Below are 23784 nucleotides of genomic sequence, written 5' to 3'. Positions count from 1 at the left end.
AAAGGGGCTCAAATTGACTCCAGATGTAGCTGGCAACTGTGCATCCTCTGAAGTCAGGTAGTAGTCAGCCCGGACACTGAGTTCCAGCTCTGAGGGCCTTCTGGCAGTTCCCTCATTGTGAGAAGTAAGGTTACAGGGAACCAGGCAGAGGGCCTTCTTGATAGTTGTGCCTGCCCTGTGCAATGCGCTCCCATCAGATGTCAAGGAAAGAAACATCTGTCTAACTTTTAGAAGACATCTGAAGGCAGCCCTGTACAGGGAGGCTTTTAATGTTTCAGGTTTTGGGGTATTAATATTTTGTTGGGAGCCACCTAGAGTGGCTGGGGCAACTCAGTCATATGGATGGCATAATAATAATAATAATAATAATAATAATAATAATAATAATAAGCATAGGGACTCAGGCAAAGTCTGAGTCCATGGGCTGCATCCAAATTTCCTTATCTGCTAGAGGAAGAGCTCTTGTACTAGTGAACAATGAGTTTTAATGTGTAATGGAGGAATCCAACACAACAGTTGTTGTGGAAGCTCATTATGCAACAGATTGTGCAGTCTATGGTGCAAAAGTTGCAAGCGATCTGCTTATACATTCTCTTGTGCCACAAAGCTCCACTGGTGCAAAACATTTTGCTAACTGAACAACTCCTCCTAAGAGACTAACTTGGTACCTCACTGGCTACAACTCCATGTCACTACCCAGACTTTATTATATTAAAAAGTCCCCTTTTAAAAGATCGAGTTGTCATAATTCATTATTCTTTTTCCAATAGATTTCCCATATAGTTTCCTACGAGCTTTGACTTTTGCCTCAGACAAAACTGACTGGTTTTGAAACAGACATTCCTTTGTGGAGTTTATATATGTATCACAATTGACTTTCAAGTGGAAACATTGTGGGAGCTTTAATCTGGTGTTGTCTTGCCCTCTCTTAGATTGGCCTTGCGAAGCTCATTAAGCCCCTTAAAATTAGTGAAAATGTACTAACCCCCCCCTCCCAGCTGGTAATAGTATCCAACTGAACTTTTATGTAGCTTACAGGAAATTGCACAGTGATGAAGGCTGGTGCAGGCCAGCCTGCTGGGTAGAAGTACTTGAAAATGTCATAACATTAAACATAATAGCTTCCTAGACAAAATTCTAATGACTTTGGAGACACACAATTAACATTATTATTTAGTATAAGACTGATACAGCTGGCCAGTATATGATAACACTCCCTTTGCAATCATTAAAAGAACTATTTCTTTATTGAAAAAAATCATAACAATCCACTAATTTAACAGTAGAAAAACCAATGTGTTGGTTTATCATTTATCATTAGAGAAGCTAATGAATATGTTATGTCCTATGGACTCAAATGAGACTACTCAAAGAGCACAAGCCAACATCATGCCAACAGTTCATGAGTTGTGGATGTCATCCAGCAACAATTGGTTTATTTGCTCTGATGTCACAGAGATACCTGTTTATTAAGCAGGGTTGTGGCCTCCACAACCTTTGGCATAGTTGCTTTGATGTCAGAAAGGTTGGGAAGTTTTGGGGAGAGGCTGCTAAGCACTAAGGTATGAGGGGAGGGTGTTTGCCCTGAAAATAAATTGCATGTGAAAATTACCAAAGGGGAGAGAAAACGTCAGTGAAAAAGGCTGCAGGCTTTTTGCTACACTTACTTTACTTTTGAGGTGAATGGGGTGGTGGTGTTTGTTAGTGTCCTTTCATTCTACAAAACATCTCATCAGTGGTTTGCACTTTGCAGTCTTCCTGGATGCCCATGTATCAGTTAGAGAAAGGCATTATGAAGCAACTCCTTTCCTGGGACTTTTTCAGATCAGGACATGCAGGCAGCCAGGGAGGCTGCAAGGTGCTGGAGAAATGTTTGCTGGAAAAAAAAAGTACCTTTACCACCCTTGGCCATCACGCAATGATTGTCAAATGTGAAGGTTCATTATTGTTTCACAAGTTGTGTATGTCTTTAAGGGCCAGGGCAAATAACGAGACCCAGTCTTGCAGCTGTGAAACATAGCAGGTGCTGCCAGGTTGTGTTAATTAAGCTGTGTCAGCATTTGGGCATAGTATATAAGGAGCAGCACCTAGCTCCCTCATTTCCCTGGGGGATGGGTTGGTGGTTGGGTCATGTTTGTTGTTGTTATCTTTAGTGCATAAGGAGTTTTTGCTTTGTTATTAAAACCTTGTTAGTTATTTTTGAGTTCCTTATTATGCATGGTCTCCCCAGCAAGCTCTCTGCAGCACTACTAAACTGCAAATAGCCAACAATGATAAGGTATGTTGAAAACCACATAAATACACACCTAAATTCTAAATAAATTTTCAGAAAATTCTGACATGCCCAGAGAATGAAGCAGAAAAATGGAAGCCTCTCTTACAGAGGAAGAAAACATTTGAGAAACTGGAGGACAAGTTTTGGCACAGCACTTAAGTGGGAGCAGGTGAGCTGTAGGCCAGACTGTAAGTGTGGTAGATTATAAGCCTGTTTACGTCCACTTTGGTTCCTTAGAAGGAGGCTTTTGACAGGCTATTCAACCAGGAAATCTAAGAATGTCAAGTATTTTGCAGTCTTTCAGTGACCTTGTCTCTTTAAAGTTCAGGCTTTCATTTTTGTTTTAGAATAAGCGGGTGTGGCTTCACTGAGTGTAAATACCCCAAAGAATTGTGCCTTTTCTCTGCTCCTTAGCTGATGTAAACCATAACTTCCTACATTTATTTGGAGCTCTGTCAATCAACCACTACCACACGTTGGTTTGGTCACATAAGGGCTGATTTTGTGGGAGAAGTAGCCGTATTGGTTTCATCACATACACACAGAGGCTTTCGTTGAAAGGAATTGGACATGCCTTTGACACCCACAGAGCTAACACTTCCTTGATTCCTCTACCATCACTGACTGACCACACTGCAGTAGTGAGCAGTGCCTTTTCCACAGCTTTTGGGGTTTTCACAGATTTCTGAGTTTGAAACAGAGGGCGACCTGTTCCTTGAGCATTCGTCCTGAATGGTTTGCAAGGAGATGATGTTGGCTATGCAATTAGCATTCATTCTTCCATGGGGGTGGGCGGGATATCCAGGAATAAATTGCAATTTCCTCCCGTTCAGTCATTCGCTAGAAAGAATGATTTAACTCACAGCTTCCTGGATTTCATTACTCTGTGGCACAACTGCCAATACTTAAAGATTGGAGGAGTGTTGCTTATTTGTGATGGCTTCAATATCTATCAATCAATTTGTTCTTCTGATATGTTGAAAACGTGTGTCTCATATGAATAGTTGCCAGTACCTGTTCCCATGCCTAAATCTCCACTTCATTTATTAAAAAGAAGAAATCTATATTTTCTCATATTGAAGACTAATTATTATATTAAGTTTTTCTACTACTGTTTACAGTTTTCATTTACTCTTATGGCAGACCTGGGAGATGCTTTGCTGTAACCAGTCCAAAGTTAATTAGGACACTTCATTAGCTGAACCAGGGATGTGAAGCTGAATGTGAATTTCTGAGGAAGTGCATCTCCCCTCAGCTGTGCAGATTTGTCAGTGATGCAGGTTTTCTTGAAAATTCTGAATGGGAAAATGTTCACTTTGCATCAGAACATTTTCTAGAGAGTGTGATGCAATATTTCATTTGTATTTAGTAAACAAAGAGCAAAACATTGAAATAGCCAAGCTTGATTATATTGTATTTGGACTGGTTTTGTATTGGATCCAACTGTTATTATTAATGTTTGATGTTTTATTATGTTTTTATATGGGCTGGAAGCTGCCCAGAGTCGCTGGGGCAACCCAGCCAGATGGGCAGGGTATAAAAATAATAATATTATATAATATTATTATTGTATTTGCAATTACTTGTTACAAATGAAGCTTTCAAATGGATTTCTCTCATGTATTTGGTAGGGTTGCCATACGTCCGGATTTCCCCAAAACAGCTCAAAAGCTTTTTGTGTCCGGATTTTGACTTCTTGAAATATGGCAACCCTATTCAACTAAGTTTTACTCAGAGCAGATCCACTGAAACTAATTGACATTACTAAGTTAGGGTCATTAATTTCAATGGGTCTACTCTGAGTAAACCTCAGTTGAATACCACCCTTAATGTCTAAGGCTGCATTCCTATGTACAGTTATCTGTGGGTGAGCCTCACTGAACACGGTCCAAATAACCCTGCATAATATTATGCTGTACATTGACTTGAAGGACTTATTAAAAGGTTTCCTTCATTAACTGACTCAGGTCTGACCCTTCCATACAAGAACTAGAAGTTTTGTACCAAACTCTTCATCCCCTTGAAAGTTGGGTTTGCTGGTTACCAGTGCTGATACAAAATGCCTCATCCTTGTCTCACAAGCCTTTTCAGCAAACTGCTGGGATTTTTTGCACTACCTCATTATTCTTGCTGGAGGCCATAAATTACAAAGGTTCGCCATACTTCAAATACTACATACAAACACAAACAATGAAGCAAGTGCTTTCTACCAATATGTTTTAAACATGACTTGTGTGATTGGAATTCAAAGGGAATACGTAATAATTATGCTGGCATTTGTATTTTTCGCCCTCTTAAAGATTACCACATTTTTTACAGTCTGGCTGTTATCTCTTTGGACTGTTTTGCACAGTGTGTTTTCTTTCCCCCTCATCTGAGCATGTGTGCTCCTGCTTTGATAAGCATGGTGTGCAGATTAGGGAATTACAGGTATGGCCAGAGGCTACTGTAATCAGGAAGAACTGTCTACCACCTCTGTGATTGCCCTGTACACAAGTAAAGGATGTGATCCAGTTTACACTTGCTGCCTAGGATCAGAGCGGGACTTGCTTTGATAAGAGTGGGACTTGCTGATCACAGCAGGACATGCCTTGAAGTAAACATGGAAAGCAGTGCACTGCGTGTTTATGCACCCAAATTCACATCAAAAGAAAGCCAGGAGGACTCATGTGGGAAAACAAACTTTGTGAACCATGAATGCATAAAAAATAACAATTGTACCCATTAGAAATACAATAGACCCCAACAGAAGATTTCTTCCAGTTATCCAAATATTATTCATACTAATAAAGCACATAGCTCTCTATTATCATTTGATACTACAAATGAAAAGAATACAAATTCATTGCCAAGATTTGCATCATCCTATTTCTTGCCACATATTCACACTGGCTTATATCTTTCAGACACATTTTGGAATGCAGGTCCTTTTCTGTAACTGGCAACAAACTAGTGATTTTTTAAACAATAAAAAAAACATAGTACAGTATATAGCAAAGGATTGCCATCATTTTGGGTGTGGGGTAGGACAAATGATTCTAAGCACCATTCCCTGTCCCTGTCCCTTATTCAGGGCTGTCCCTGAATAAGTCTGGCCCAACCCATAGCCGCGGACATGCCTTGGACCTGGTGTTTACCTCTATGGATGTTGGTGATCTGACACTAAGTAAAAGCGAAACGAAAGAAGTGCCATGGTCAGATCACTTCCTGGTGCAACTGGACTTCTCTGCGACCCATCCCCTCTGCAGGGAGGTGGGACCAATTCGGATGGTCCGCACCCGCCACTTAATGGATCCAAATGGTTTCCAGAGAGTGGTAGGGGATGCTTTATCCCATGTTGATGGCCTTTCAGCTGATTCCCTGGTGGCCCGCTGGAATGTGGAGTTAACCAGGGCTATTGACTGTTTGGCTCCGAAGCGCCCTCTCCGATTGCATGGAGCCCGGACAGCCCCGTGGTTTTCCACGGATCTGAGGGCAATGAAACAATCGTTGAGACGGCTAGAGCGCCGGTGGCGGATAACTCATTCCGAATCTGACCGGACACAGGTTAGAGCTCAACGTCGAGCCTACCAAGTGGCGATAGCGACGGCGAAGAAGAATTTCTTCACCGCCTCTATTGCATCTGCAGAAAACAGCAGCAGGAGACTTTTTCAGGTGGTTCACAATTTAGCGGAACCACCTGCAACATCGGGGCCCAGTATGGGCCACATGTTCTCCTGCAATGATTTTGCAAAGTTTTTTGCAGATAAAATCGCTCAGATTCGGGAAGAAGTAGACTCCACCGTGGGAGCAGGGCCGGGGCGGGAGAGTGCTAGAGTTCTGTCTAGTCAAGTTGAGTGGGATCAATTCCAATCTGTTACCTCCGAGGATGTGGACAGGCTGCTTGGACGAGTGAAACCAACCACCTGTCTCCTGGATCCTTGCCCATCCTGGCTTATAAAAGCTAGCCGGGAAGGACTGGGCGATGGGCTTCGTGGGGTAGTGAATGCTTCCCTCCGTGAGGGAGCCTTCACAGACCCGCTGAAAGAGGCGGTTATTAAACCGCTTCTTAAAAAACCATCTTTAGATGCGGCCACGATGGCCAACTATCGCCCAGTCTCAAATCTTCCATTCTTGGGCAAGGTGATTGAGCGAGCGGTTGCCGAACAACTCCAGGCACGCCTGGAAGAAGCAGACCACTTGGATCCCTTCCAGTCGGGATTCAGGCCTCATCATGGGACTGAAACTGCCTTGGTCGCACTGGTTGATGATCTCCGGCGGGCTAGAGACAAAGGTGAGAGCTGTTTCCTAGTTCTGCTGGATCTCTCAGCGGCGTTTGATACCATCGACCATAACATCCTTCTGGACCGTCTTGAGGGGCTGGGAGCTGGGGGCACTATCATACAGTGGTTCCGCTCCTTCCTCCTGGGCCGTGTTCAGAAAGTGGTGGTGGGGGATGAGTGTTCAGACCCCTGGGCTCTCACTTGTGGGGTGCCTCAGGGTTCTGTCCTCTCCCCCATGCTTTTCAACATTTACATGCAGCCGCTGGGAGAGATCATCAGGAGGTTTGGGCTGGGTGTTCATCAGTATGCGGATGATACCCAGCTCTACCTCTCTTTTAAATCAGAACCAGTGAGGGCGGTGAAGGTCCTGTGTGAGTGTCTGGAGGCGGTTGGAGGATGGATGGCGGCTAACAGATTGAGGTTGAATCCTGACAAGACAGAAGTACTGTTTTTGGGGGACAGGAGGCGGGCAGGTGTGGAGGATTCCCTGGTTCTGAATGGGGTAACTGTCCATGGAGGCACAGGTCAAATCTGTGTCCAGGGCAGCTGTTTACCAGCTCCATCTGGTACGTAGGCTGAGACCCTATCTGCCTGCGGACTGTCTCGCCAGAGTGGTGCATGCTCTGGTTATCTCCCGCTTGGATTACTGCAATGCGCTCTACGTGGGGCTACCTTTGAAGGTGACTCGGAAACTACAACTAATCCAGAATGCAGCAGCTAGACTGGTGACTGGGGGCGGCCGCCGAGACCATATAACACCGGTCTTGAAAGACCTACATTGGCTCCCAGTACGTTTCCGAGCACAATTCAAAGTGTTGGTGCTGACCTTTAAAGCCCTAAACGGCCTCGGTCCAGTATACCTGAAGGAGCGTCTCCACCCCCATCATTCTGCCCGGACGCTGAGGTCCAGCGCCGAGGGCCTTCTGGCGGTTCCCTCATTGCGAGAAGCAAAGCTACAGGGAACCAGGCAGAGGGCCTTCTCGGTAGTGGCGCCCGCCCTGTGGAACGCCCTTCCAGCAGATGTCAAAGAGATAAACAACTACCTGACATTCAGAAGACATCTTAAGGCAGCCCTGTTCAGGGAAGTTTTTAACGTGTGATATTTACTGTATTTTTGGTTTTTATGGAAGCCGCCCAGAGTGGCTGGGGAGGCCCAGCCAGATGGGCGGGGTATAAATAATAAATTATTATTATTATTATTATTATTATTATTATTATTATTATTATTATATTATTCCCATTCTTCCCCTTCCACCCTACAAATGGTGAGATTCAGAGGTGAGCAGTGTGGTCTAGGGCAAGCAAGTACATAGCTTTCCATTAGAAAAGCAAAAATGAGAGGAGTGTTGCAGTGCAGGCAGACATTCCAAAGGGCAACAACCACACAGCAAGGCAGGGTCTGCTCCAAGTAAAACAAGTAGCTCAGACTGAAGATCAAGCTCCTTTTCTGAGTCTTGGGGGTTAGCCAACTGAATACCGTCAGCTCATATGGCAGCCTAAAATGGCGCCTTTAGGGAAAACAGTTCAGTTGGCAAAAATTAAGCTTCAGTAATGGAACAGCTAAGATGCCGGGGCCTGCCTGCTGGGAACCTTACTTCAAGATCATCCATCTTAGTGCCCCAGATATTTTTCATCACTTTTCTGCATCCAATCATTTCTATATCATGACCTAAACATTATAATATTTATTGTTCTGACAGATACCCATCTACCCACCTGATGAATTTTGATTTGCTAAATTTTTAATCTGCCTGTATTTTAAATGTATGTTTTGCCTGCTACTTTATCCTTGTTACACAACTCATGGGTGATATGAAAATCAATGGACTTCCATAACGTATGTCTGTTAATTTTAGTGCATCTACTACTCTGACTTCACTGGATCCCACCTTACATTTTTTACTGAATTTCTTGTATCATTTTATTTCATTCTTTTGACATTTTTTTCTGAACAAGTAGAGAGGTGGGAGATAAAATATTTTAAATAAATAACACATAAATGAATAATATTGTACAAACCAAACTACAGCGTCTTTTTCCTTACTCTGCTACTGTAATCTTTGTTTCACCAGCTTGCTTTTCAAAGAGGGTTGTACAGAATATTATCCACTTTCAGTATGAAACTACTGGTTTCTCCTGAGGAAAAAATACATTAGATTGCAGATCCTGTTTATATTTCCAATTGTTTCCCCCTCGTGATGGCTTCTTTTCTCTGAGAGCCATAGCTTAGTGGTAGAGTGCCCACACTGCATGCAGAAGGTTGTTCCCTGGCATCTCCAGGTAGGATTAAGGAAAACTCATGCCCCAAACCCTGGAGAACTACTGCCAGTCAATGTAGACAGGCTAGGTTGACCAATGACCTGACATGGACTAGAAAGGCCGCTTCCTGTATTCTCTCTGACTGTTGCTTCTTCCTCCTTTCTTGATTAGTCAGTCACATGGGCAAGGGCAGAACATCCCATGAAATGGGAAGGTAATACTAGGGTTGCCATATGTCTGTAATTTCCTGGACATAACCAAAATACTGCAGTTGGAAGCAGTGTCTAGGCAGAAATTGTAAAAATGTCTGAGAAAATCCAGGCGTATGCAGCGGCGGAGGAAGCTGCTCGGGCGCCTGGGGCGGTGCGCCCAGGGACGGGGTGAGCCGCCCATGGGGTGGGATGTACTGTGGGGCCTCCAGAGTCTGCCTGCCTCCTCCCACTCAGCTGCCCTATAGCTGCGGGGGAGGCAGCGGGCAGACAGTTTGGGCAGCGCAGACCCTGTGTGCGCCCAAGCCACCGCATCTCTTCCAGGCCCCATGGTGAGTGCCGCCTGGCATTTTGTCACACACCCCCCCTCAGTGGTGACACCCAGGGCTGCCCACACTCACCACACCCCACTCCCTCCGCCCCTGGACTTATGGCAACCCATGACCCATGTTGGTAGTGTCATTTTGCCAACTTTCCTTAAAAACAGCTCAAAAACTTCAAATTTCATTTTTTTGCGATCTTGCCAAAAAAGCTCCTTTACCCAAAAAAAAAAAAAAGGTCAACCTTAGGTGCTACCTCACCCAATCCTGCCACCCTACTTTCCCTGAAACCTCCTTGGGTTGCGTGGTGGCACCCACAAAGCAGCAGCAATAGTCACGTTGAGTTCTCGTGAGATCTAGCAAGCTCTTGCCAGAAGCCACTACTGCTGCTGTTGCTGCTTCTCTGCCAGTGATGAAGGTGGTTAGGGGCCCCCAGGGCTTCTGCTGCCCAAGGCACCTGTGTCAGTCTGCCTCATGCACATGAGTGACCCCTCCGCTATCAAGGATTGTGTAAAGGAATGGAATGACCAACATGTGACTGAGTCCTGAGTTTAACCGGTGGAATTTGTTGGAGTCTTCTGTGCCTTGTAAAAAAAATGTAAGTCATCAACCGCACATTATTCTACATCCCTCTTTCTTCTCCCTTTCAGTATGGGTTGCTTAATCTTTATCGCCCATCTGCTGCAATTCTACACCAGTCTCAGTATGGATCCGCTTGTGAGTTAAACAATAAGTGACAAACAGAAACAGGAATGCTCTTTCAGGCAAGTGACATTTCAGAAAACAAGATGGACATGAAAGGAATGTATCAAAGCCTCTTGCAGCAGAAATACACTGTCATTCTTGTTCCGAGCACAGAAAGAGAGAGTCATTCTGGCACGCGAAACCAATACTTTCTCTTGAACCGCGAGTGCTAATGTAAGGTAATGGAAACCCACCATAATAAATTGATTTGGAAGCAGGGACTTGGGCCAAAGTAAAGCACACTGCCCTTTCAGACTTTTGCAGCTAATCAAATGAACGGGGAATTTGGATAATTGCATCATTGTCCCCATAAGCAAAGTGCGGATAGGCTGGGGGAAGATGGATAATTGACTAATATCTGGTCACTGCTGTCACTGTACATCTTCATAAACCACTGGCTGCTTTATCCTTCATAACCACATGGAAGTGAATTACTATAGCTAATCTACTGTATGACAGAGCCCATGACATTATTTGATGGCTTTTTCATTACTAAGACCATGGAAATAATTTGTGTTTTACCACAACCCAGTAATAATTTATTGCACATTAAAAGATTGTATTAAGGACTCTTACCATGCAAAGGAAAAGCATTTCCCTTTCCTCACTCCCCGCCCTCGCCCCCAATGGGAATTTCTGCTGCCATTATCTGGGAACCCAACGCAAGCATTGACTTTTCTTTTCCTTTTTATTAGGGCTGAGTGGAAATGGCTGGATGTTTTAAAAAATAAATTTCAGCTGCCTCTTTTTGACAATGCTTCAAGTCCTCCTTGCAAAGCACTTCTTTAAATTTCCCTCACTTACTCTCCTGTAACCATCGAGAGGTAACCATGTCAGAGAGGTAAAAGAAATGTAAAAATGGCATCCGGGGGGAATTGTTGTTAAAAAAAGCTCAACAACTTTGCCCAACAACTTCTTGAAATTTGGCAACCCTAGTTAGAATAGCTATGAATCAACAAGGCAGTGAAGTCCATACTGAACTGCTACAGGAGAAGAGGCAATTGAGGCTGACATTCAGAGAGCCTTAGTACGGTGGTACCTCGGGTTACATACGCTTCGGGTTACATACGCTTCAGGTTACATACGCTTCAGGTTACACACTCCGCCAACCCAGAAATAGTGCTTCAGGTTAAGAACTTTGCTTCAGGATAAGAACAGAAATTGGGCTCTGGCGGCGCGGCGGCAGCAGGAGGCCCCATTAGCTAAAGTGGTGCTTCAGGTTAAGAACAGTTTCAGGTTAAGAACGGATCTCCAGAACGAATTAAGTACTTAACCTGAGGTACCACTGTACATTCAAGCAATTCCATGCATGCACCAGGGTCTCCTAGGCAATTCTTGAAGGTCTGCTGGTTTTTAAAACAGGTAATGCGGCAGAGCAAAGGCCCAAAGCAAGATTCTGTTGCATCAGGCAGCTTTTCCCACTGCCAGTACACTGATGCCTCCTCACTGATGCTAGACACACAAGCAGGGACAGCTATTCCTCCCCATTGCCGCCGCTGCTGCTTGCATGCTCATATCTCCTCAGAGCCAGAGCAGGAAGCACTTGAGCAAGCAGATTGCAATGATGAAGAAAGAAAACAGGTCCAGAAGCAGGAACAGCTGCAGTGCAAAGCTAGCTTCCTTGCAGTGGTGTCACTACTGCTTACTGGGAGGGAGAGGGGCAAGGAGCAGCGGGGTTGGCACGGTGTGTCCAACCAGCAGCAGGTGTCCAACCACGCTGACCAAGGGCGCTGGCCTGAAACATCATCTACAGGGAGAACCATCAGCCATCTTCCTCTTGAGCTTTCAGGTGTTAGGTTAAGAACTTGCTCAGGAATTTGAAAAACAGCTATTTTTATACCATCTGCTGAGAACTTTTGCATAATGTTGTCTTATCTGCTGTCTTATTATTTTCATTGCTCAATGCTGCCTTTATCCTTTCGGTTCTACTGCAGCTTGATTTGACCCCCCCCCCCCCAGTTTTTAAAATAACGATCATGTGCCATTTGGGACATTTTTTTTAGAGTTCAAAAGCAGAAATTGCATAATAATAATAATAATAATAATAATAATAATAATAATAAAATTTATTTATATCCCGTCCTCCCCAGCCAAAGCCGGGCTCAGAGCAGCTAACAACAGTAAAAATAGCACAGTTTACACAGTCAGTTAATTGAAATACATTCTAAAATCAGTTCAGAATCAAATTAATGGCAACCACTGGGCTAGAATTCTATGACGATTACAGAAGGAGAGAGGGGGGTCAGACTGCGCCTTGGCTAAAGGCCTGGTGGAACAGCTCTGTCTTGCAGGCCCTGCAGAAAGATGTCAAGTCCCGCAGGGCCCTAGTCTCTTGTGACAGAGCGTTCCACCAGATCGGGGCCACGGCCGAAAAAACCCTGGCTCTGGTTGAGGCCAGCCTAACCTCCCTGTGGCCTGGGATCTCCAAGATGTTTTTATTTGAAGACAGTAAGGTCCTTCGTGGAACATACCAGGAGAGGCAAGTCCTGCCGAGTTCCATTGATCTTTTTGACTAGCAAATGTACTGAGTACTGTAGCCTAAACACACATATTAGGGCAGGGAAAACCAACAAGGTAGCCTCCAGATACTTTAGGTTCAGCATAATCTGGAGGGGGCCAAGTTGGCTACTTCTGTACTAGGGAATAAATCACAATGAACACAGTAGGTCTAACTTCCGAGGAAACACTCACAAGATGGAGCTGCCCAGACTCTACAGCTCGCACTAATTCTGCAGTGCCATGTGGACCACATGGGGACAAGTGGAGACTGTAGCATCTCTCCCATTTGAGCAACCTGAATCAACGCAGGGCCTACATGCTGGCGAGGCTGAATGTACTACCTCAGCAGTGCTACAGGGGAGATTACAGAAAACACCACTTGTAGAGAGACTATGTCCCTGTGGACAGAGACAAATAGAATTGGTTGCACATGTTCTTTTGTACTGCCCCTGGTATCAGACAATTATGTTTACCCAAGATGGGGATAGAGTAGGGATAGTAGCCAGGTTTCTGCAACACACAATGAGGATTTGTGAATGCTATAGAACACTAACTTAAAAAAAATAAAAATCGATATATACAGGGAAAAGTAGGTTATGAGAACAATAATCCAGCATCAACTAGTCCACTCAGGTTACAAAATACTATTGCAGAATTCTGGACAGAAAATAATTATAACAATAATAGTAAAAGCTGCCTGTGTGTTTGAATGCTAGCATAAGATGCAGAGAACCGCAAGAGAATCATAAAAAAAACTGCAAAATCAACAAATTGGGTCAGAAGGAAATGTTAACTGCTTTGCCACGTCTCTGGCAAAGATCATGGCAGCTGTCAGAGCTCTGGCCGTTTTGTATATGGGAGATCTGACATCTGATGGACACAGGTCCCTGATCCTTCCTGACCTGAGCCAAAGAATGCAACAGGAACCATCATACAACTCTATTTAAAAAGGTTTATTGAGTAGCGAGTCTCTGGCATCTTTTAGATCAGACAAAACGCAGGACAATTTACTCTTGACATAACCTCACTGTTCTGGGAAATTACCTCTGCTATGCCATTATTGGGGAGAGTTAAGAGAAAATATATGGCAGATGAAAACAGTTTGCTTGAAGCTTCAGACAAGCAGTAAATGATGAGGCTAATAATCCCAAGGTATTTTATTACAGAACTTTAGGAATAAGGTTATAGCTTCCTACTGCTCTAGGATGATGGCAGAAGTGCACTCCCTCCCTCTCCGGGAATTTTCGATTTCGCATAACTTTTAAAAAGTGTTGGGAGAGGATTAAGAACATAAGACAAGCCCCGCTGGACCCGACCAAAGGCACAGCAGCCTGCTTCTCAGAGTGGCTGGATGCCAGGTGCCTATGGAAAGTCCATAGGCAGGATGGGGGGACAATCTCACGATTGTGAGATGGGCTTCTGTCCCTGCCCCAGTGCTCCACCCTTCCAGTTAGGGTGATGTTGCCACTTTCTGGTACGGAGCAAGATGGCAGGAAGGTAGGAGAAGCCATGGGTGGGTGCAAGTGTGAATTCAAGTGTGGTGGCCACCAACAACCAGATGCTTCCTCACTATTAACTTCAGTGCCTCACCCGATCAAGTCCTAGTGAGTGGAGGTGAAATATACTCGGAGTCGAGAGTGGATTTCATGCTCTTTATTCAGCTCATAGCGGTGAGGAGGAAGAAGAAGAAGAAGAAGAAGAGTTTTGGATTTGATATCCCGCTTTATCACTACCCGAAGGAGTCTCAAAGCGGCTAACATTCTCCTTTCCCTTCCTCCCCCACAACAAACACTCTGTGAGGTGAGTGGGGCTGAGAGACTTCAAAGAAGTGTGACTAGCCCAAGGTCACCCAGCAGCTGCACGTGGAGGAGTGGAGACGCGAACCCGGTTCCCTAGATTACGAGACTGCCGCTCTTAACCACTACACCACACTGGAGGAATGGAAGCTCCCCCAGAATGTCTGCTTTATATACATTATTTAAACAATGGGCCCCACGTGCTTGGCTAATTCCAGGATTCTCCTGTAGGCCAATCAGGTTGCAGTTTCACTTCCACCTGGAGCTGGATTGGGTGGCTCCTGTGGACCAATCAGACTGCTGCATTCTGGATCTTATTGTTCTAGGACCAATCAGACTGGTGCATTCTGAATCCTATTCAACTCAGTACATAACAGGAGGGCAGCAAAGAGGTGGCACCACACATCATGTACCATGGCTGCGTGAATGGAACCACCTTCTCCTGCTGTAGTTCCCCAGCAACTGGTATTCGAGACAGGTTTGCAGGTTCATGATCTAAATGCAAATGATATAGGCCATCAAAAAACATGGTGCAGGTTTTTGTTGTTGTTGATGTTGATGATGAAAGCAACTATAAGCAGTATGCCATCACCAGAAGACTACAACTGATTTTCACTCATAAGTCCCTCAAGATTCCATGGTCTGCCAGCAGTATATACATACTTTACTTACGAGTTCCTCATAATTTTTAAAATTAAAATACTAAGGTCTCCTTCACCAGTCTCTGCTAGCCAAAGCCTCAGTGACATCAAAAAAGAAGATTTAGGAGGCTGAGAATTTAGGGTCAGGTCCAGAGAACCTCAGGGCCAGGGCCCAAATGCAGCCCTGCAGGCCTTTCTGTCAGGCCCTCAGGACTCTCCTCAGCCCACATCCCTCAGCAGCACTAATTAATAAGCTCCTTGAGTGTTTCTGCCTGGCTGGGAATGTCAGCAATGAACTCTGATAATGCCTCTTGCTTGTGGATGAAGGTGTGTGAGAGCATGTGGAAACCAGACTACTGCCCAAAAGTAAAAAAAAATCACATTAATTGCTCCACCTACTTTTGCCTCTGGCTGTGCCCACGACTAGCATGTGGCCCCCAGAAGGTTTTCCAGAAAGGAATGGGTTAGGAAGCCCTTCCACTCACATTTACTTTCTTCTGAGAATGTTAAAAATAAAAACAAAAAGTCAGAGAAAGATATGTGTATGCATGCCATGTCTTCTTTTCACCAAGCAAGGTGGAATTCAATTGGTGAGTCCCACTAGCATAAGCCAGCATGAGGACATTTGCTAGTGCAACAGGGTTTTCCCTCCTCTCCTCCCTCAGTGCGCCCCCTGAAATTGGTCCCCCCCCCGAACATTTGCCAAAGGTCTTCAACTGAATTCCTCCCATGGGTTTTTAGATAGTTGTGAGATCTTGTTATTTTTGCAACCTGATCTGGCAGTTAGCTTTTCTCTGACTACATTTGTATGAAATTGCAGTAGCTGTTTCTTCTGGAAGTACTCCAGGATGACATGTCCCCATAAGTCACTGGCTGCCTGGCATGTTGATATATAAAATGTATTAAGTCAGAACTGGTCCTCGGACTGTAGAGTAGGGATAAGATTATAGCATATGTGCTGAGACACCTTTCAGAAATGTAAAAGCAATACAGTGGTACCTCGGGTTACATATGCTTCAGGTTACATACGCTTCAGGTTACAGACTTCGCTAATCCAGAAATATTACCTCGGGTTAAGAACTTTGCTTCAGGATGAGAACAGAAATCGCGCCGTGGTAGTGGGAGGCCCCATTAGCTAAAGTGGTGCTTCAGGTTGAGAACAGTTTCAGCTTAAGAACGGACATCCGGAATGAATTAAGTACTTAACCCGAGGTACCACTGTATATAGATTGCATCCACTTTACTTAAGGGTTGCAAAGATTAAAACAGTTATGTTCTGCTGAGTTACCTGATGATTGGCAGACAAAAACATGATCCTGCACGGTGTCTAAGGGACAAACTTCAAAGAACAATTCGTTTTTTAAAAAACAGGCCAAACTATAATGAAATCAAATAAATTAGAGAAGATCAAAAGTTCCAGCTGGTCCCTCTGTGTGCATCTGACAAGAAGACATCCTGCTTAAGGGTTGAATCTCATTCTGTTTCCAGAAAAGCCCATCTGTTTCATTTCAAGGGTCCCACAGCATAGCCCACCTTCAGAGAGGTCCTCTAAAGGTGAGGGAATCGCAGAAGATGGAACACATACAAACAAAATTCCCTTCAAAAATTGATATATTCAGAGAGGTTCTGGTTTGGCAGACTCTTGACTAAATGCAGGAGACAGCTGGTGGCTAGATGCTTGGTCAATCTAGCCTGGCGGCAAATGCATCATTAGAAACGAGGTTACCTTTGTTTTAACATTTAAGGCTAAGTCCAGAGGGTGGGATTTTCAGGAAGACAGCAATGTGTGGTGAGGGGAGGTTTGGCCCGCCCCTTCCCAGCCATAACCATGACAAAAATTGTCCTCATCCCCATCCTGAGTCCCATGGAAACAAATTTACCTTTCATAAGGTAGGGCAGTGTGTGAGCCAGCACCACCTCTCCTGGCACTTCCTGACAGAGGGCTGACTTTGCTGGTGGATCCCAGGCCAGCAAAGAGCCAAAACGGTTTCTCCATTGGTTGGGAAATTTGGATCTAGACTGGCTGACAAATTGGCCAATGGCAGGTGAGCTTAGGGGCAGGCATCTGTGGGCAGGGTGGGGATGGAGACCCTTACTGAGCCTCCAGGTAAAAGGTAAAGGGACCCCTGACTCTGGGGTTACGGCGCTCATCTCACTTTATTGGGAGCCGGCATACAGCTTCCGGGTCATGTGGCCAACATGACTAAGCCACTTCTGGCAAACCAGAGCAGTGCACGGAAACGCCATTTACCTTCCCCCCAGAGTGGTACCTATTTATCTACTTGCACTTTGACGTGCTTTTGAACTGCTAGGTTGGCAGGAGCAGGGACCAAGCAATGGGAGCTCACCTAGTCGCAGGGATTTGAAGCGCCGACCTTCTGATCGGCAAGTCCTAGGCTCTGTGGTTTAACCCACAGCGCTACCTGCATCCCTGAGCCTCCAGGCGGTCAGACAAATAACTCCCCTCCCAGACACTGGCTATACCAAGCCTAAAACCACCCATATTGGTGCCACTTCCAGCCTGTCAAGAGTCCCTGCCTTTGTGAGATGCAACTGTGTGGGAGCCAGGGTGGGAGCCAGAAAGCCCTGGAAAGGTTTGTAGTGCCACCTGGTGTCTTGCTGACCCAGTGACCAGCATGTCTGTGCCTTACAATGTATTAGAATTGTATTGACCTTAAAAGGAGTTGTGTTTCCTCTGGGCAGTGTTGACCCTATATGGTGTGGGTGGGTTTAACCCTGGCCAGATGAGGTAACATGAGACACTGGGATGCAGCCATGCGGCTGGAGAGAACAAAGGGTAATAAAAACGGACGGGAGAGGAGAAGATGTCTGAAAGAGCTGCTCCATCAGTCCAAGGAAATAAGCTAGCTCTCTGCGTCTTTATTTTATGCTGAAAAGCGCCATTTGTAACGGCTGGCCCGACAAGTGGTGCCCCGTGTGAGGCAGAATAAAAGATTACGACTGAGGTTTTTAAAAGAGAGCTAAGAAGCAAGATTTGAAGCAAACAGTCTGGGCCAGACTGTGAGAAGATTTTTGATCCAAGCAGTGGATATTCATCGACTTACCTCGCCTGGAAAAGGCTGCAAGCGCTATTCATCTACGGATCCAAGGTTAGTCGATCCCTTAAATATTGATTTTAGAAAAATGGGCAGCTCTTTGACTACTCCCCAACAGAAATTTTTAAAAGACTTAAAATTTCTCCTCTCCTGCAACAAATTGGAAGTTCCTGAGGGAGATTTGATACAGCTCATTCTGGCAATTGATGAACATTGCCCCTGGTTTCCTGCAGAAGGAACTTTGGAATTAAAACATTGGGATGATATTGGAACACATTTTCATGGGCTTCCCAGCATTGGTGTTCGGAATTTAAATGCATGGTGCAAGGTTCGATATGCTATGGGTTCTTTATCACCAAAAAATATCTCCATAGCTGCATTGCCAACACAAGCTTCAGCTTCCTTAATTCAGCCTGCTGTCCTGCCATGTGTTCCAGCCCTTGCTTTGCCTGCAGCCCCAGATCCCAAACCTCCAGACTGCAGTTCCTCACCAGAGAACCCAAATCTGCAAAAATACCGTGGTCTGGCTGGAAATGATCCTGCTTTTTCAGCAGCAGCAGAAACAGCTACCCCTTTGCAACGTGCAGTATTTGCCTGTTCCTTAACTCAGGATACTATGGCATTCCCTGGTGTTCCAGCAGGAATTCAAGCCCAGCTTTTGGTTCCAGATGAATTCAAGCCTTTGGCACGTACAGTTTTACCCCCATCAGCTGGTGTATTGTTTGCTCACGAATGGGAAATTGCCTGTGGTGCTTATGCTCCTGCTTTACTGCAACAAGCAATGAGAAAAATCAGGCTGATTACAGCAGTGAGTAGCCAAATTGAAAATCCTGAAGCCAAACAAATAATTATCAAACAATTGGCCTTTGAAAATGCCAATGAGGATTGTAAGGTTGCGTTGCGCCCGATAATACACCTTCCTGCCATTGATACAGCTACGATGCTACGCATTGGTCAGTCTGTTGGTACAGCCACCCACAAGGCTCATTTGCTGGCAGCAGCACAAGATAAAAACCAACCTGTAGCTATCAATACAGCATTTCCAGCGTGGCAAACCAAGATCACTGATACCTCAGTGTGGGTAGAACAGTGGCCTCCACCAAAAGAAAAAACCGCAGCAATGGCACCATCTCGTTTCTGAACAGCTTATTTCTGAACAATTGACTTTTGACATTGATCATTTTCATCCCACTGGATCCAGCAGACAGGAACAGTTTGCTTTTACATTGCCAGTATATAACAAATTGCAATCCACCCAGTGATATCAGTGGATTGTTCTGCCACAACAGCATGCGGAACTCCCCTACACTTTGCCAAAATTTTGTGAATGAAGCATTGAAACCTTTCCGCATGCGCCACCTAGAGGTGCTGAACACAAGCTGCATCTGGCAGTATTTGCTACACCATTGTTGTCAACAGAAAATTTATATGCTCAGATGGACAAGAAGAAGACTATCTGCATTATAGAATGGTTACATTTACCTCATACCCCTTTGAAGAACATTTATTCAGTAAATGAATCCACATCAGACATTGTTATCAAAGGACGTTCACATGCTATAACTTTGAGCAGTTTTGATGTTGCATCAATTTATTTGCCATTTTCACAGACTGAACAGCAGCATTTATTGATCACAAATGCTGCCATGCAAATTGCTTTGGCTGATTTTATAGGTCATCATTTTTAATCCTCTAAAGGATGATCGTTTGACATTTCTGACACAAGTCACTTATGTTTTGACAAACCCTTTATCTCTCACACCTCTCCCCTCTGCACTAACCCTTTTCACGGATGGAACGAAAAGTAGGGGGGTGGTGACGTGGGAGGAGGGAGGAAAATGGAAAGGTTATTTACCTCTCCACAGACTTCTGCCCAGCGAGCAGAGCTAGAGGCTGTGATTCTTGCCTTTCAATCCTTTCCTACTCAATCTTTCAATCTTATTGTGGATACTCAGTATGTATATCGCTTTTTGCTATTTTACCAATATCTTATATAACTCCTTCTTCGGATTCTGACTTGTTTTCCTTGTTTCTTGCCCTGCAAGCCTTACTTCAGCACACTATCCGCTGTTTCTAAGTCATGGGTAAACCTACGCGTATCAAAACTGATAATGGTCCAGCATATATTTCTAAAACATTTTCGGAATTTTGTATGTTGTGGAATGTGAAATTAACTCATGGTATACACTTTAACTCCATAGGGCAAGCGATAGTGGAAAGAGCGCACCTGACGTTCAAAACACTATTGCTAAAACTGCTTGGCGGCCGAAGCATTCGAACAGCACTCATCCCTTCAGCTGTTCACCAAGTTCTTTTTGTGTTTAACCATCTTTATATCCAAATACTAGGACCCATACTTCCCCGGAATTGCATTTTAGGAAGGAGGAGGCACTCCCCCACCCCTTGGTGGTGTACAGACGCTTGCCTGATCCCGCATGGCATGGACCTGTCCCGCTGATCACGTGGGGACGAGGGTATGCGGCAGTGGATGTCGAGGACAAGCCTTTATGGGTTCTAGCTCGATGCGTGCAGCCATGGCAAGTCCCTTCAACTACGGAAGTGCTTCCTAACCATTTGCCTTGCCATCCTTTGCTGCACCATTATACAAGGAAGAGAAGCAGATGACACAGTCCAGTTGAAACCACCATATTTCACCTTATCGGCTGGCAAGCAGCAGTTGCCTGAATCCTACACTGGCTGGCAGTATTCACGGCTCAGCCACTCTCGAACTATAAGAACAGTGTTGTTGAATAAGACTTTTAAGGGTGAAAATTATCATAAGATATGGAGGAATAATATTTTTGTACAAGTTATGATTAAGTTTACTAGTTTATTGCATGCTTCTAAATGTTGGGTATGTATGCCTGCCCCCAGTTATTTTCAAATTAAAGAGGGAAAGAATCATGGGGCATATATCCAAACTGTCAATATACATTGAAATTCATGTTTAATAGCTCTTGTTCTCTTACAGGAACATACAGTGACCAATCTCAGTGCTATAGAAGTGACACCAGTGCATGGCTAATAAACTAGAAAGGAAGCCTACCATGCAGCATGGAATCAGAATTCTTATATTCTTGGCTTCCAGATGGAAGTTGGCTTCGACATTTATTGATTTTAGTGATTATTATAGTAGTTATTTGCATTATTTTGTGTTGCTATATACAATGTTGTCAGCGCTGCCCAAGGTCCCAGCTCACACAAGACCAACGCTGCTTCTTGCTCAAGTTCAAAAGTCTTTATTGAAGTTCAGTCTCATTTCCAGACGTGCAGCGCGCAACGCTACATCTATCCGTCAGATCATAGAAGTCCCATCTGAATCTCCGCCCCCCTGACACCAGCTTAAGATTCTAGCTTTACTCCACCTCTTCCTCTGTTCCTTCTTTCTCTGGGTCCTTCTGCTAGTCGGAGTCTCTGCCCTCCGAGATTCTTCTGACGCTGATTCTCCCGACTCCTCCTCCCCCCTCTTTCGGGCTTTAGGACCTGGCTCCCAATCCGGGTTTTCTGCTGTCCCGCGCTCCTCCACATTTGAACTTGGCGCGCGCGCGCAGCCTCCCACTTTCCTTCTGACCGTTACACTTGTGTCACTGCTCCCCCTTTCGGGGAGGCTAGCTGGACCTGCCCTTCCCTCCGTCTCCCCACTCCCCGATGGAGGAGACGCTGGTCCTGACTCCCATGCCTCTTCTCCCCCACTGTGCTCTGGTGGGGGAACTGGCCCTACTTCTCCGCTACTCCTTTGGGACTCCCCTCTGGTTCCCTGTTTATGGATCGTCCCCTCTGGGATTCGCCTCGCCCTTACCATAGGCGCCCCCTCCTGGGAATCTTCTGATTCGCTAGAGAAACTCATGGAATCTCTCGGTCCACTGTCATATTCCCCTACGCTCCCCTCTGATTCCTCTCCTCCGCTCTCTATTTGCTCTCTCCCCTGCTCTTCTGCTCCTGAGCCTCTGACAAATGTATTCATTCTTTTTTGTGTTGCTATATACAATGTATTCCTTTCTTAATTTCTGTATGTACTGCATGGTTCTCCAGTCCACGGCCCGCTTCCGGTGTCAAAAGAGTCGCTTATCTCGCTCGACAAAGCCATTGGTACTGATATATATGATTATGCTTAAAATATAAAGAAAGAGGGCATGTGGGAGCCAGGGTGGGAGCCAGAAAGCCCTGGAAAGGTTTGTAGTGCCACCTGGTGTCTTGCTGACCCAGTGACCAGCATGTCTGTGCCTTACAATGTATTAGAATTGTATTGACCTTAAAAGGAGTTGTGTTTCCTCTGGGCAGTGTTGACCCTATATGGTGTGGGTGGGTTTAACCCTGGCCAGATGAGGTAACATGAGACACTGGGATGCAGCCATGCGGCTGGAGAGAACAAAGGGTAATAAAAACGGACGGGAGAGGAGAAGATGTCTGAAAGAGCTGCTCCATCAGTCCAAGGAAATAAGCTAGCTCTCTGCGTCTTTATTTTATGCTGAAAAGCGCCATTTGTAACGGCTGGCCCGACACAACTGGCAGTAAGTCTGATGCTCAGCTGGCTATGACTCCATCTCCAAGAATGCAGTGGTGTGAAGAAGCCTTGAAAAGCCAACCTTTTCGAAGGAGTGCTCATTTGTTTGAGCAGTCGTCCAGGCACATGCAGGATGTGAGAAGCAGCTGGGTACACCTGCCTCGGGCTTTGGAGGGTTTTTGGGGTTATGTGTGTTTGTTTGTTTTTTAGTTTATAACTTTATTCTAACAAGACCTCTGCCCTGGGCCTCAGACTAGTTCTACATGGGCCTGCCTGAGACTTCGTTTGCTTGCTGTGCAAATAGCAGTGCCTGCCCTTCACAGAAAAAGGAAGCTGTTTCATATGCGTATGTGTCTTGTTAGTTTAACATGTTAGCTTGCACTTAGTCATGTATTCTAACCTAGAACAAATTTGCTCCATCTTCTGCACAACAGCCCTTCAAATATTTGAAGATGGCTATCATATCACCTCATAACAATCTCGTCTGAAGGCTAAGCATGCCCAATACAGAGTGGTTTAACAATTCCCAGAGTGATTTAACAACAAATCCCTCTTCGCATGGAGTGCCGGGAAGTGTAGCTCTATGAGCAGAATAGGGTTCTCCTAACAATTCTCATCACTTAACAAACTGTAGCTCCCACAATTCTTTGGGAGAAGCCATGACTGTTTAAAGCTTTATCACAGTGCTTTAAATGTAGAGTGTGAATGCGGCAAAATAAAACAATAAAATAACCACAATGCTCTAAAAATACAATATACAGACAAATCAAAAAGTAAGGGGTCTTTAAAAAAAAATCTCTGTGACACAAAAATAACTGAGCCAGACAAAAAAATAATAATCACAATTGACCAAAGACCTTTTTGATGGACATACTCAGCAAGACATTCCACTGAGTAGGTGCCACAACAGAAAAAGGCCTAACTCTAGTTCACACCAGTCTTGCTTCCTGTCATCCAGGGAACTGGAGCAGAGCCAGAAAGGGGGGATTGGAGTGTGCAGGGAAGACCATATCAAAGAAGATGGTTCCTAATGTACTCAGGTCCTAAGTCATCAAGAGCTTTCAAGGTTGAGATCACGACCTTGAATTGTCCCTAGAAACTGACTGGCAGCCAGCGCAGAACATACAGAACTGGCATGCTAGAACCAAACGGCCTAGGCTTGCATTGCTTAGAAAACTAAATAGGAAGGGACCAGGAGAGTTTCAAAAGCCAAGCTCCA

At 44.9% G+C, this 23784-nt stretch overlaps 1 protein-coding gene across 2 annotated transcripts in view; it reads right to left on the bottom strand.

Annotated features, from left to right (window-relative positions):
- SCHIP1 (schwannomin interacting protein 1) overlaps window positions 1-23784 on the bottom strand; it is a 394604-nt gene that overhangs the window by 150926 nt on the left and 219894 nt on the right. The gene's annotated exons all lie outside the window — the stretch shown is intronic.

The sequence above is a fragment of the Podarcis raffonei genome, chromosome 5 (genome assembly GCF_027172205.1).
Source record: "Podarcis raffonei isolate rPodRaf1 chromosome 5, rPodRaf1.pri, whole genome shotgun sequence".
Lineage (NCBI taxonomy): Eukaryota > Metazoa > Chordata > Lepidosauria > Squamata > Lacertidae > Podarcis > Podarcis raffonei.
The sequence above is the reverse complement of the archived record's forward strand: the minus strand, read 5'-3'. Positions and strand labels throughout refer to the sequence as shown.